We start from the raw sequence: 13220 nt of genomic DNA on the forward strand, positions 1-13220 counted from the left end.
GTTTCATTAGCTTCTTCTTTGACAACACTTCAGATTTGTGAGCCTTATGCCGCATCTAGGATTTGAGAGGGGTGTTAGAGATTAGTCATCCTCTAATGAAACTAGCCTTCCTTCTTGGAAAGGGTGGTAATTCCTTGGTTAAGCATTTAATTACATCAATCAACAAGTAAATATAAATAAAATGCACAATTTACCCTTAATAATCTTGGACGATAGACACTCGGTTGGCCCCAAAGCGGCTCAAATTTGGCCAAGGTTCTTTTGGTATTTCTTTAACTTTATTTGTTAATGGATAATCCAAAAGGTCCTTGTTGTATGTATAATCAACAAGCAATTTGGGCCAATCGTCCCTTGATTTTCACCTAGGAATTGCATAAATGAAACCACCAACTGGCCAAATGTTGCCCCAATTCACAATGGATGGTGTAACTGGTCTATGACTCAGATAAATTAGTAGTTCCTTCAATTGATACCTAGTCTTTTGTCACACACACACACACACAAATAGAGACCTCACTCCCTCTCTCAACACCAGATTGGCTTCGAAGATCGGTGCCCCTCTCGGTATTTCTTTATGGAAAGTTACAAAAATGAAATGTTCCAAAATACATAACTCGTGAACAGTTGGTTTTCATCTTATCTGAGTAAATCCCAATTGCATAAGGACAGTACATCATGACTAGAACAACATCCCTTTTAGGAAAGCATTTTTTGTGACCATAACTCAATGATTCATGTGCAGAATTGCAGTCTGCAAAACTCTGTATTTATTGTTCTTACTGTCCAACATATCCAGAACAACATTCCTTTCAGGAAAGCATTTTCTGAGACCATATCTCAATGATTCATGTGCAGAATTTCAGTCTGCAGAACTCTGTATTTACTGTTCTTACTGTCTAGCATATCCAAAACATCCCTTTTAGAAAAGCATTTTCTGTGACCATAACTCAATGATTCATGTGCAGAATTGCAGTCTGCCGAACTTTGTATTTTCTGTTCTTATTGTCCAACATATCCAGAACAACATCCCCTTTACCTTGGCATCATTCCAACAGTAAAACAGCCCCACAAATAGCACTAAATCAGAGCAGAAGAATCCTGTTCTTATGTGGCATGGTCATCATTTTCTTTAGTTCTTGCATTGGAGAAGCCAATAGTTGCTCCTGAACTTGGACAGCGGGGCTCTTGCCTCAGCAGAAGTGCAAAGAAAACACAAAACTGTACCTTCGATGGGATCAACCCATCATGTAGAGCTTTCCTTGTGAGAATAGAGAGAGAGCTAACCAAAGTGAGCAAGCCTTACCTCCGTACGTGAGTCAGAGACGACGAAGTACTCTCCATAGCTGATGTACTTGCATCAATCTGCCCTCAGTCCCTCAAAACTTCACTCTTAGATTTGTCTCTTTTGCTTTTACGTTTTTTTTAATGCTCTCTCTCTCTCTCTCTCTCTTTTTGGGAATTTGTGCCCAAATTGTGACACATGGCATTGTTAGCCTGCTCTTTATCATTCTCAGTCTGTCATCTCGTGGTTGTGAGCTCCTGTCAGAGTTTGACAGGAGACAGAGGAGCTCTGTCAGTCTTTTAGTGGCTGTTCTTGTCAGTCTGCAGCCTTTGGGAGTCACACAGCCCATACTGCGCTGTTATTGTGCAGTCGGCCCAGTTTACTGGGCAGGTCGGCCAGATCTGGCCAAAGTCGGCCAGATCTGGCTGGTCGGCCAAATCTGGCCAGGTCGGCCAGATTTGGCAGGTCGGCCAGTTTACTGGCCTGGGGGCTATATATAGCAGCCCCCCCAGTCATTCCAGCATTGTATTCTGCAGGTTCAGCACTGTCTCCGGCATTGGTACTGCCATTGCTTCCAGTCTGTTCTGGTGCCCTCACTGACGCTCCGGGTTGCGTGCAGGGACTGCTCTGTCCATTTCAGTGTATTCAGCATTCATCTCAGTCAGTGCAGACTTTCTTCCTTCATTCCCTGCTTTCTCTCTCCTCTCCTCTGTGTTCGTGTTCTTCTTCCGTTGCGCACTCTCACATGGTATCATCGCCTGATTGAGAGCACGGAGGACATACCCTCAGGAGTGAGATACCTTACTGCTGCTGCCATCTGATCAACAACTGCCAGGCGACTTCTTCTGGAGGCTCTTCAGCCTGCGTTTTCTGTCCACGCTGTCTACAGAGGCTGCCACGTCATCCAGCGACGCAACAACCCTTTGTTTTCCACCAGGCTGTCCCTCCTGCTGGGCGACTCATCTACAGGCTGCGTTTTGCTATTCTGCTGGTCGCTTCCACTCCAGGCGGCACATTTCCTGCTGGCGACTCCTTTCCTGGCTGTTTCCTGGTGCTGGTGGTCTCTTTTCTGGTGATCGTCATCAGTTATCTTTGCGTTTTGCAGATCCAGGTGTTTGTAGGCATTCTCAGCCTGCGTCTTGGTGGTTGGTGACCACATTGCTGGTCATATTTCAACATCGGCACAACTTTCTTTGGTATTTTGCAGATTGGAAGATGTCTTACCAGTTTTCAGGCTTTGATGACTCAGAGGATGAACTTCTTTCTCATCATTCCTCTGAGCGGAGGCGGGATTATCATGAGGTTTGACGTCGGGAAGAACCTCCTCGCACTCGTCCTTCTTCAGTCCATGCATCTCAGAGGGTTCCATCTACCGCGAAGGTTTCTTCCGTGAAGACTGCTTCAGATGTGCGGATGCCTTCCTTGATTCCCTCTATTCAGGTGCCGATTCTCCCTTCCTTTCCGAAGGAAGATAAGTTGGATGGTTCCAACTACTCCCTCTGGTCATGCAAGGTGGCTTGCATCCTCGATACATTTGACCTTTGGGAGCTTGTTTCTTCACCCATCGACCGTCCCCCCGCGGATTCGTCCGATGGCACCTCTATGGACCGTGCAGCCTTATGGGATAGGCTCAACTCTCGAGCCCGTTCCTTTCTTTTTATGAGTCTCCATGATTCCGTTCTTGTACATGTTCACAGGTTACAGACCGCGGCGGAAGTGTGGAAGAAGCTTGCGTCTTTGTATCAGCACAAGACATTTGCCCACAAGATTTCCTTGGAGAAGAAGTTGCGGATGCTCAGTCTTGATGATTCTCCTTCCATGAAGGAGCATATCACGAAGATGGAGGATATGCGAGGCGAGTTAGCCTCTCTTGGTCGTCTGATATCGTCTGAGGATATGGCGATGATTCTGTTGACTCAGCTGCCATCACCCCGTTATGATGTCTTCTATACCAGCCTCATCACTTCGAGGACCCGTGAGACACTCCTATGGGAGGAGCTTTCCCCGCTTGTCTTGGAGCATGACGAGCGACTCAAAGAGGTGGGAGCCAGCGGCTCCACCAAGGGATTTACGGCCGGCACAGGTGGCGGCAAGAAGAAGAAACAAAAGAAGGAGAAGGCCAAGGACAAGGAGGAGGAGGACAAGAAGGATGCGAAGGAGAAGAAGCCCAAGTGTCCCCATTGAGGGAAGGGCACTCATCCCGAGGAGAAGTGTTGACAGAAGTATCCCCATTTGAAGCCTAAAGAGGACTCGAAGGCGTCCCCAGCCACAACAGAATCTGTGTTTGTGCATGTCTTTGTTGAGGAGGATACAGCCCTAGCTTCTACCACACAGGAGAAGCCTTGGCTTGTCGACAGTGGAGCATCTTCACATATGACCTTCTGTCAGGATTGGCTTCAGGATCTTCGTTCCAGAGGGGGTACCGTCACCATTGGTGACAATTCTACAGTCCCTGTTCGAGGCGTGGGGACTTTACCTATGTTTTCTGACAGGCGGTCTTCCTCCGCCAAAGTTCTCTATGTTCCTGATTTGGGTTTTAACCTATTATCTATGCATGGCCTTACTCAGCTAGGTACCCGAGTCATTTTTACACAGGATGCAGTCACAGTGGAGGATGCTTCTACAGGTGATGCTCTTTGGACAGGTACACAGGAGGGTGGGCTTTATACGCTCACAGCCTTGGCTGCGCGGACTTCCCATGAGCTTGGGCTACTTTGGCATGCTCGGTATGGTCATTTGAACCTTGATTCTCTTCGGCGGACTTCTAGGAGGAAGATGGTGGAGAGACTTCCTGATTTCCCTCCTCTTCACACTTTGTGCTCTAGCTGCTTGAGGGGCAAGCAACACAGGCAGCCTCACCCTTAGGTTGCTTCTAGGAGGGCTACTTCTCCGCTTGAGTTAGTTCACACCGACCTTTGCGGACCTATGGGCACGGCCTCCCTTGGGAAGGCCAGGTATTTGATGCTGATTGTGGACGACTTTAGTCGTTATGTGTGGCCTTATTTCTTGGAGTACAAGAGCGAGGCGTACTCCCGTTTCTGTGAGTAGCAGGTGTCTGTGGAGACCCAAACAACTTCCAAGGTTCGTGGCGTTCGAGCTGATCACGGTGGCGAGTTCACTTCTCACCTTTTCTCTCAGTTTTGCAGGGATCATGGTATTCGGGTGGAGTATTCCCATCCGAATACACCATCAAAGAATGGTGTGGTGGAGCGTGCGAATCGGACCATGGTGGAGATGGCCCGATCTATGCTGGAGCATAGAAGTCTTTCTCATTTCCTTTGGGGTGAGGCGGTGGCTACAGCGGTGCATATTCGCAACCGCTCTCCGACTTCGGCTTTACAGGACATGACTCCCTATGAGGCTTTCTTTGAAAAAAAGCCTTCCGTGTCCCATTTTCGCATCTTTGGGTGCGATGCTTTTGTCCATGTGGACAAGAAGAAGAGGAAGACGAAGTTCGACTCTAAGTCGAGAAAGCTTATCTTCGTGGGTTATAGTACGACCACGAAGGGATATCGGCTCTACGACCCGACGACGCGGAAGGTTGAGGTGAGCAGGGATGTGATCTTTGATGAGGCTTTGGCCTCTGAGGATCCGATTGATGGTTCCATTACAGATGTTTCTTCGTCATCGACAGACACCCCCCCCCCCCCCCCCCCCCCCCCCCCCCCCCCCCCCCCCCCTTCTCTACCTTCACTTCCTTCCAGGATACCCCTTAGCACCCCCTCTATTCCTTCTCCTTCGGCTTCCCTTTCCCCTTTGGTGGATGTGACTCCGTCTTCTACGAGCTCTTCCATCTCCACTTTGGGATCTTCACAGGATACACAGCCTTCTTCTGATGCGGAGGATCTACCTTCACTCGGTGAGGGGGAGTCCCTCTTCGATTTGGGTGCTTTGCAGGTTCCAGAGACCCCCCGGTCTCCCTCACAGCAGCAGGAGTCTCTCAGGATTCCTTTATGGTATCGCCGGCTCATGCAGGATTCAGGTGTTACTCACTTTCCTGCTTCTTCTACAGGTCCACGTCGATCAGCACGTTTACAGGCCCAGCGGGATAGTTCGCTATGTGTGAACTATGCTCTTATGTCACAGATTCTTCAGGATTTCGAGCCTTCCACAGTGGAGGAGGCTCTTGCACAGGATATTTGGAGACAGGCTATGTAGGCCGAGCTCGATTTCATCGAGCGAAACCATACTTGGGAGCTTGTTCCGCGTCCCGCGAAACGGAAGGTGATAGGTATGAAATGGGTCTTTAAGACCAAGTATCTTGCAGATGGCTCCTTGGACAAGCATAAGGCTAGGCTTGTTGCCAAGGGTTTTGCACAGTGCGCAGGCTTGGACTACTTTGAGACTTTTGCTCCTACAGCCAGGATGTCCACCATTCGCATTCTTTTGGCTCTTGCTGCTCACCACTGTTGGCCTGTTTATCAGATGGACGTCACGTCTGCTTTTCTGAATGGCGTTCTTGAGGAGGAGATTTATGTTTCACAGCCTCCTGGTTTTCTTGTGCAGAGGAAGGAGGATTATGTCTATAGGCTGCGGAAGGCTCTTTATGGCTTGAAGCAGGCTCCTCGTGCTTAGTATCAGCGGATTGACCGCTTCTTTCTACAGAGTGGCTTTGCGCGCTCCGCTTATGATCCCAACCTCTACTTACGGGTTGTGGATTCTCTTTCTGTGTTCCTTATCTTGTATGTGGATGATCTTATCATTACAGGGAGCGACACTCAGCAGCAGGTGGAGCATACTCGGTCCATTCTTCAGCAGGAGTTTGACATGACGGATCTAGGGATCCTTCACTTCTTTCTAGGCATGGAGATCTATCAAATGGCACAGGGCATTTTTATCTCGCAGCACAGGTACATCTCCGAGCTTCTTTCAGAGTTTGATATGGTTGCGTGTCGGCCTATCTCATGCCCCATGGACCCAGAGTCCAAGCTTTTGACAGCTGGAGTTCCCCTTCCAGATGCCACTCGTTACAGGTGCCTTGTCGGCTCTCTTATTTGGCTGTTTCACACTAGGCCGGATATCTCTTTTGTGGTGGCTTTATTGTCTTCTTTTATGCAGACTCCTACCCAGGATCACTGGCAGGCAGCCTTGCGGGTTCTTCGCTATTTACAGGGGACTCGATCCTTCGGGATCATGTATGGAGATGGGATTACCCTTTCTGGATGGAGTGATTCTGATTGGGCAGGTGATGTGGATTCGAGACGATCCACTACAGGTTATGCTTTCACCCTTGGATCCGGTGCTGTCTCTTGGAGCAGCAAGAAGCAGCCTACTGTGGCACTTTCTTCTACAGAGGCTGAGTATTGGGCCCTATGTTCGACCGCTATGGAGGCAATTTGGCTCCGTCGCTTACTAGCGGAGATTGGCTTTTCCCAGACCGGACCTACGGAGCTGCGCGTGGATAACCAGAGTGCTCTTGCTCTGGCCAAGAACCCGGTGTTTCATGCTCGCACGAAGCACATGGAGGTTCAGTATCACTATGTTCGAGAGCGGATCGTGGATTCGGAGCTGGTGGTGGTCTATTGTCCTACGGCGGCCAATGCAGCTGATCTCTTTACGAAGCCTTTGCCTCAGGCTTCTTTGCTTCATCACATGCGGTTCTTGGGTCTTCAGACCCTCCCAGGATCTGAGAGGGGGTGTTAGCCTGCTCTTTATCATTCTCAGTCTGTCATCTCCTGGTTGTGAGCTCCTGTCAGAGTCTGACAGGAGACAGAGGAGCTCTGTCAGTCTTTTAGTGGCTGTCCTTGTCAGTCTGCAGCCTTTGGGAGTCACACAGCCCATACTGGGCTGTTATTGTGCAGTCGGCCCAGTTTACTGGGCAGGTTGGCCAGATCTGGCCAAAGTCGGCCAGATCTGGCTGGTCGGCCAAATCTGGCCAGATCAGCCAGATTTGGCAGGTCGGCCAGTTTACTGGCCTGGGGGCTATATATAGCAGCCCCCCCAGTCATTCCAGCATTGTATTCTGCAGGTTCAGCACAGTCTCCGTCATCTCCGTCTCCGGCATTGGTGCTGCCATTGCTTCCAGTCTGTTCTGGTGCCCTCATTGATGCTCCGGGCTGCGTGCAGGGACTGCTCTGTCCATTTCAGTGTATTCAGCATTCATCTCAGTCAGTGCAGACTTTCTTCCTTCATTCCCTGCTTTCTCTCTCCTCTCCTCTGTGTTCGTGTTCTTCTTCCGTTGCGCACTCTCACAGGCATACATGTAACAATTTTAATTTTTTCCGTTTAAACATTTTGGTCTAAAATTCTCCACGATCGGTGCAAAATTTGACCTCAGCACGATCAAAAAATGAATCCTCGTGCCAAAATGAAGATAATGAAGCGAACAGAGTCTAGGGTCCAAAAATAGTAACTCTCTAAATTTTAGAGATAGTGACCCTTGCATTCCTCAAGTTGCTTTGAGCAACTTTTGTCATTGCAACCACATAAAAAGTGTAACGTGACTTAGTTACGGTGACTTTTATTCCGTGAGTATTTTCACATGTGCATCTTTTGTCTTGGCCAGGCTCATTGTCATGCACCATCTCCAGTGACTAAGTACACAGTCCCAAGCCATTGACATTCTATTCTTCACTGCCCATTCAATATGGAACCGGTCCTAAGGCTCAGACAAACCATTAGTCCAATTTGTCCCAATGGTTGTCTCTTCTGGCCATGCAAAGATCCCAACTTAATCCAAGAGAACTCTGGGGGTAAAAAGCAACAGAAACTAAAGAAAAGAAAAAGAAAAATATTTATATAAATAAGGAAAGCAATTGCAAAAAGTATCACTACCTAGTGATAGATGGCTTGGCATCTAAAATCTGTGTCAATTCCATGAATTTCAGGTGGTGATTTCAATGTATGATGCCTTCTCCTATTGGCATGGGTTCCAAGGTGGTTGCTAAACCCTACTTTTTGCAGAAATTTAGGGTTTACAAGAGAGACTCTCTTCTGTAAACCCTAAAATTGGTTGAGATTTGCTCAAAATGATTGAGAAATGTTGAGATCTCTTGACAACAGGTTGGAGAAAGTGAGAGAAAGATAATGTGGGAGAAATTTGATTTTCTTTGCAAGAAAATCCTAAATTCTACTTGTTGTTGGATCCATCTTGCATTTAATACAGTCACCTATTGCCAGGCACCTCCAAAATGCTGTCACCTTGTCAGAGGAGTGTACGAGGATCGAGACACGCGATGCTGTGGTTTGTACACACACACACACACACATACACACACACACACAAAGAGAGAGAGAGAGAGAGAGAGAGAGAGTAGTAGTAGACTTGATGTGGTACAATCTCCGAGTACCACTTCAGGTTTTTTGATAATATATATATCTAGTACATGTGTAAGGGTGTATGCACACCCGAATACTGTGAAAGGCACAATGACCCTTTATTTCCAATAACCTCCCATGCAATGTGCTTGAAGGTAGAGGAAAGAATCAACTAAGTCTATGTATGTACAAAGCTGAAATACACATACACTATTTAATCCCCATCATATGGTTTAATGAGTAAATTGCTTTGTTGGGAGACTCTTTGTGTAAGAAGGTTTGCAGGGTTATCATCGTTATGTACCTTGACAAGCTCAATGCTCTTGTTATCAAGTACATTCTTGATAAAATGGTATTTTTATCTATATGTGCTTTATCTTTGTGTGAAAGACATGATTCCGTGCTAGCATGATAGCACTTTGACTATCACAGTGGAGGATAGGAACCTCTGTAATGCCAAGCTCTCACCAAACGTGAAAGCCATAAAAGCCTCCTTGCATGCCTGAGTGGCAGCCATATACTTTGCCTTTGTAGTAGACAATGCAACACACTTTTGCAGCCTAGATATCTTAGAGACTGCTCCTCTTGTGAATGTGAACACATATCTTGAAGTAGACTTTGTATAGTCAGGATGACTAGCATAGTTTGCATTCATGAAACCAGCAACACCAAAAGCGGATGCATAAGTCCTTTGTGCCCTTAAGGTATCTCATGATACCCTTCACTACTTCCCAATGCTTTTTGCTAGGATGTGCCATGTACTTGCTAACCACTCCCATTGCAAATGCAATGTCAAGGCGTGTAGCAACCATAGTATACATCAAGCTACCATTAGTTGGAGCATAAGGAATCTTGGCCATCTCAGCCTTTCCATCATCGGATGTAGGGCTGTTATTTACACTAAATTTCACATATGGAGGCAACAGTACACCAATGGCTTTCTCCCTCTCCATATTGAAACGTTTCATTGCAAATGCAATGTCAGGGCTTGTAGCAACCACAATATACATCAAGCTACCATTAGTTGAAGCATAAGGAATCTTGGCCATCTCAGCCTTTCCATCATCAGATGTAGGGCTATCATTTACACTAAATTTCACATATGGAGGCAACGGTACACCAATGGCATTCCCCCTCTCCATATTGAAACGTTGCAAAACCTTAGTAATATACTCCTGTTGTGATAGATAGAGAAGACCTTGCGATCTGTCCTTGAGTATACGCATGCCAAGAATATGATTGGCCTTACCAAGATCCTTCATATCAAAGCTACTGTGTAGGCTTTGTTTCAAGGAGTCCAAAGCATGAACATCCTTGCCTGCAGGCAGCATGTCATCCACATTCAAAACCAAGAGAATAAGGATGCTGTCTGTTGCTTTCTTCGTGTATAAGTAGTGATCAACTTGAGATCTATGGAATTCGTGAGATTGCATAAATGTATCAAATTGATGATACCATTCTTGTGGTGCTCGTTTCAGCCCATACAAACCCTTGTTGAGTTTACATACCATGTGCTCTTTCCCCTTTGCAACAAAACCCTTAGGTTGTTGCATATAGATCTCCTCATGTAGATCACCATGTAAGAAAGCTGTTTTTACATTCATTTGTCATGAGGACATGCATTTTTGAAACCTCACTTGTTTAATCATGGATAATGTTGGAAAAATCATTTGGGAAGGCCGCCACTTGTAAAAAATGCCCATGCAAGACTGAAAAACGTCTTTAGAGACTATAGAGAGGCATTTTAGTATATTCAGCTTGCAAGAGAGAGGGAGGAGATGCTACTGGTTTGATTTGCAGCCATTGGAGGACCTTTTGAGGTAGCTAGGGGCAGAAGAAGACTGATCAACAACAGGTGATAGCATCTACAGGTTGTTAAGATAGGGCAGCAGCATGGATCATTCCTCTACAGTTAAGTGATTACAATAAATGACTGATTTTCTTCATTTCTTTGCATCTACAAGCTGTTGAGAGAAGGCAACAGCAATAAATGATAGATTTTCTTCAAATCTTTGCGAAGAAAGTCTGAATTTTCTCTCTTCTCAGTATTCTCTCTCATGTCCTAGCCTTTCTACAACCTTGCTCCGAAGATTACAAAATTGAGATCATCAAAGGTTGAGAAATTTCAAATTTCTCTGTTATAAACCCTAATCTGCAGCAGAAATCAGGGTTTTGCAGTAGCCTCGGGAAGCTTGCAAAAAATTTAAGCTCCAAGTCTTGGATTCAACAAGGCCAACAAATTCAGTGGAGGGACCAACAAAATTTATTTTTGGGACATTTTGCATCTCCATTAAAGCATGGTGAAGGCCAATGGATTGTCCAAATCAAGGGGTAAATCAGATTGAAGACTTTCTGTTCATTTTGGACAGCAAAGGGAGTTGGAATACTGAAAGGGATTGGGAGAATCCCATTGTACATCAATTCCTTTTTCAATTATGTTAAAGAAATACTGAAAGGGCGTTAGTTTTGGGGCCAACAGGGTGTTCCTTGTCCAAGATATTAAGTTAATTTTCATTTCTTAGTTTTGTAATAAATGTTACTGCTGTAATTAAGTTGTAATTAGGGAATTACCACCCATCCACCGAAGGAAGGTTGGTTACACCATCTGTATGAGTTCCATATCTTCAGATACAACCAAGCCCAAAATGGTTCGCAAAGTAGTCATTTTGACTAAGAGAAAAAAATTCATCAAAATCAATTGCATATTCTTGCTTGTACCCTTTAGCAACCAGTCGTGCTTTGTACCTTGGCAAAGAATCAGAAGTGACTTTCATTTTGTAAACCCATTTGCATGGTAGCAATCATCTGTTCTTGCTAAAATTGTAGTCCATCATGGGCAATATCTTGCTGATAATTTTCAGCATCATTCCTTGCATTTTCAAGGCCATTTACAGCAGGTATTTGCTGTTGTCCAGCGGGCATTCTTTGCTGTCCTATTGGTACGTCTTCCCAGAGTATAACCCTTCTGACTTCCTCAGTCTTTTCAGGCTGTTTGTGCATGCGATCTTCTAGGAAAATAACATCATTGTTGCGTACAATTTTTCTTTTTTCGAGATCCCATAACCTATACTCCATTTCACCCTCATTACCATATTAGGAAAATACATTTGCAAGACTTTGGCTCAAGTGTGCTACGTTCTTCCTTGTGAATATGCACAAATGCCTCACAACCAAATACTCAACTGAGCATATGAAGGTGGCTTGCTTGACCATACTTGTTACGGGACCCCAAAAAGGCTTGTTTGGTGACCAATTAATCAAGTGCATGGTTGTCAGAACAGCCTTTGCCCAAAATCCATGAGGTAAAGTAGCACGCGACACCATTATACTAACCTTGTCTTGAATGGTCCTATTTATACTCTTTGCAACACCATTTTCGGGTGGATTGTGAGGGGTGGTGAGCTCCCTTTCAATCCCTTTGTTGTCACGTAAGTCCTAAAAGGCTTTGGATAGATATTCCGCACCATTGTTATAGTGAAGATTGTCATGATTGTGGTAGAAAAGAGTACACATTTTGGTGAAATCGATAAAATTTCACTAAAATGTGAAAAGCCTCAAATTTCTCGGGCAAATGTGCATCAAATTTACAATTGTTGAATCAAATTGTTCTATTCTGCATCATAATCCTTAAATTTGTAAAAAGCCCTAATTTTTTGGCTCAAAATTTCACACTGTGCTTACGCCTGCGAACATTCGTCAAGGGATCAAAGATTTAATTCAGAAAACCTTTGAAATTCCGAAAAACAGTTTGACGAATTGACACAGTCTAATGGACTATCTAGCACAACTTGATGGATTGTCTGACGCAACCTGATGGACTGACGCAGTTTGTCAAACTGTATGATGCAACTTGACAAATTGTCCTAACGTAGACAACTGTCTTGATGCAGCTCCAACAACCTAAGCTCTGACACCAGTTTGTCAAAGGAGTGCGTGAGGATTGAGACAAGATGTTGTGGTTCACATACAAAGAGAGAGAGAGAGAGAGAGAGAGAGAGAGAGAGAGAGAGAGAGAGAGAGAGAGAGAGAGAGAGAGAGAGAGAGAGAGAGCGCTAGACTCGATGTGGGTACAATCTCTAAGTGTCTCTTTAGGTTTTTAATAATATGTATATAGTACATGTGTAAGGGTGCGTGCACATCGGAACACCGTAAAGGGTCACCATAACACACTTGATTAGCAATGCTGTTGCTAGCTCCTGGAAGGTGATTCCATACTGTCGCTTAGTTGCTGAGGCTCCCAGATGGCTGTCTTTTGTAGCAAACTACTGTTCTTTGATCAGAAAATGGACCAACAACTCTCTCTCTCTCTCTCTCTCTCTCTCTTTTTTTCGTAAAAGGTAATTGTATTAATTACAAAAAAATACAAGATTACTTGATTACAAGATAGTTGATAACACTAAGCCATCAGGTGAAGAAGTTCTCTCGCTCACTCTCTCTCTCTTTCTGATTACAAGAGGCACGAGGGCCCTAGGCCAACGTGTGGGAAATCCCCGTAGTAATGCACTAAAAAATTACACTAATCATGGCAACGACCCAGAGGCAATTGCCATATGCCAAGGAAGCAAATCCTCCCGAGGGAGCAAGTCTGAGTGTCGGATGAGATCTAGCTGCCAATGCAAGAGGCCTTTAAGCCTGGCAATATGGCGTGGTACATTAGAGGCCGAATCAAAGAGAAAAGCAT

At 45.3% G+C, this 13220-nt stretch overlaps 1 protein-coding gene across 1 annotated transcript in view; it reads left to right on the plus strand.

Annotated features, from left to right (window-relative positions):
• The window catches only part of LOC148021262 (microtubule-associated protein TORTIFOLIA1-like), a 42530-nt gene that overhangs the window by 7312 nt on the left and 21998 nt on the right, over positions 1-13220 (plus strand). The gene's annotated exons all lie outside the window — the stretch shown is intronic.

Source organism: Lygodium microphyllum, chromosome 18 (assembly GCF_053477565.2).
Source record: "Lygodium microphyllum isolate KBCC chromosome 18, Lygodium_microphyllum_v1.1.10, whole genome shotgun sequence".
NCBI lineage: Eukaryota > Viridiplantae > Streptophyta > Polypodiopsida > Schizaeales > Lygodiaceae > Lygodium > Lygodium microphyllum.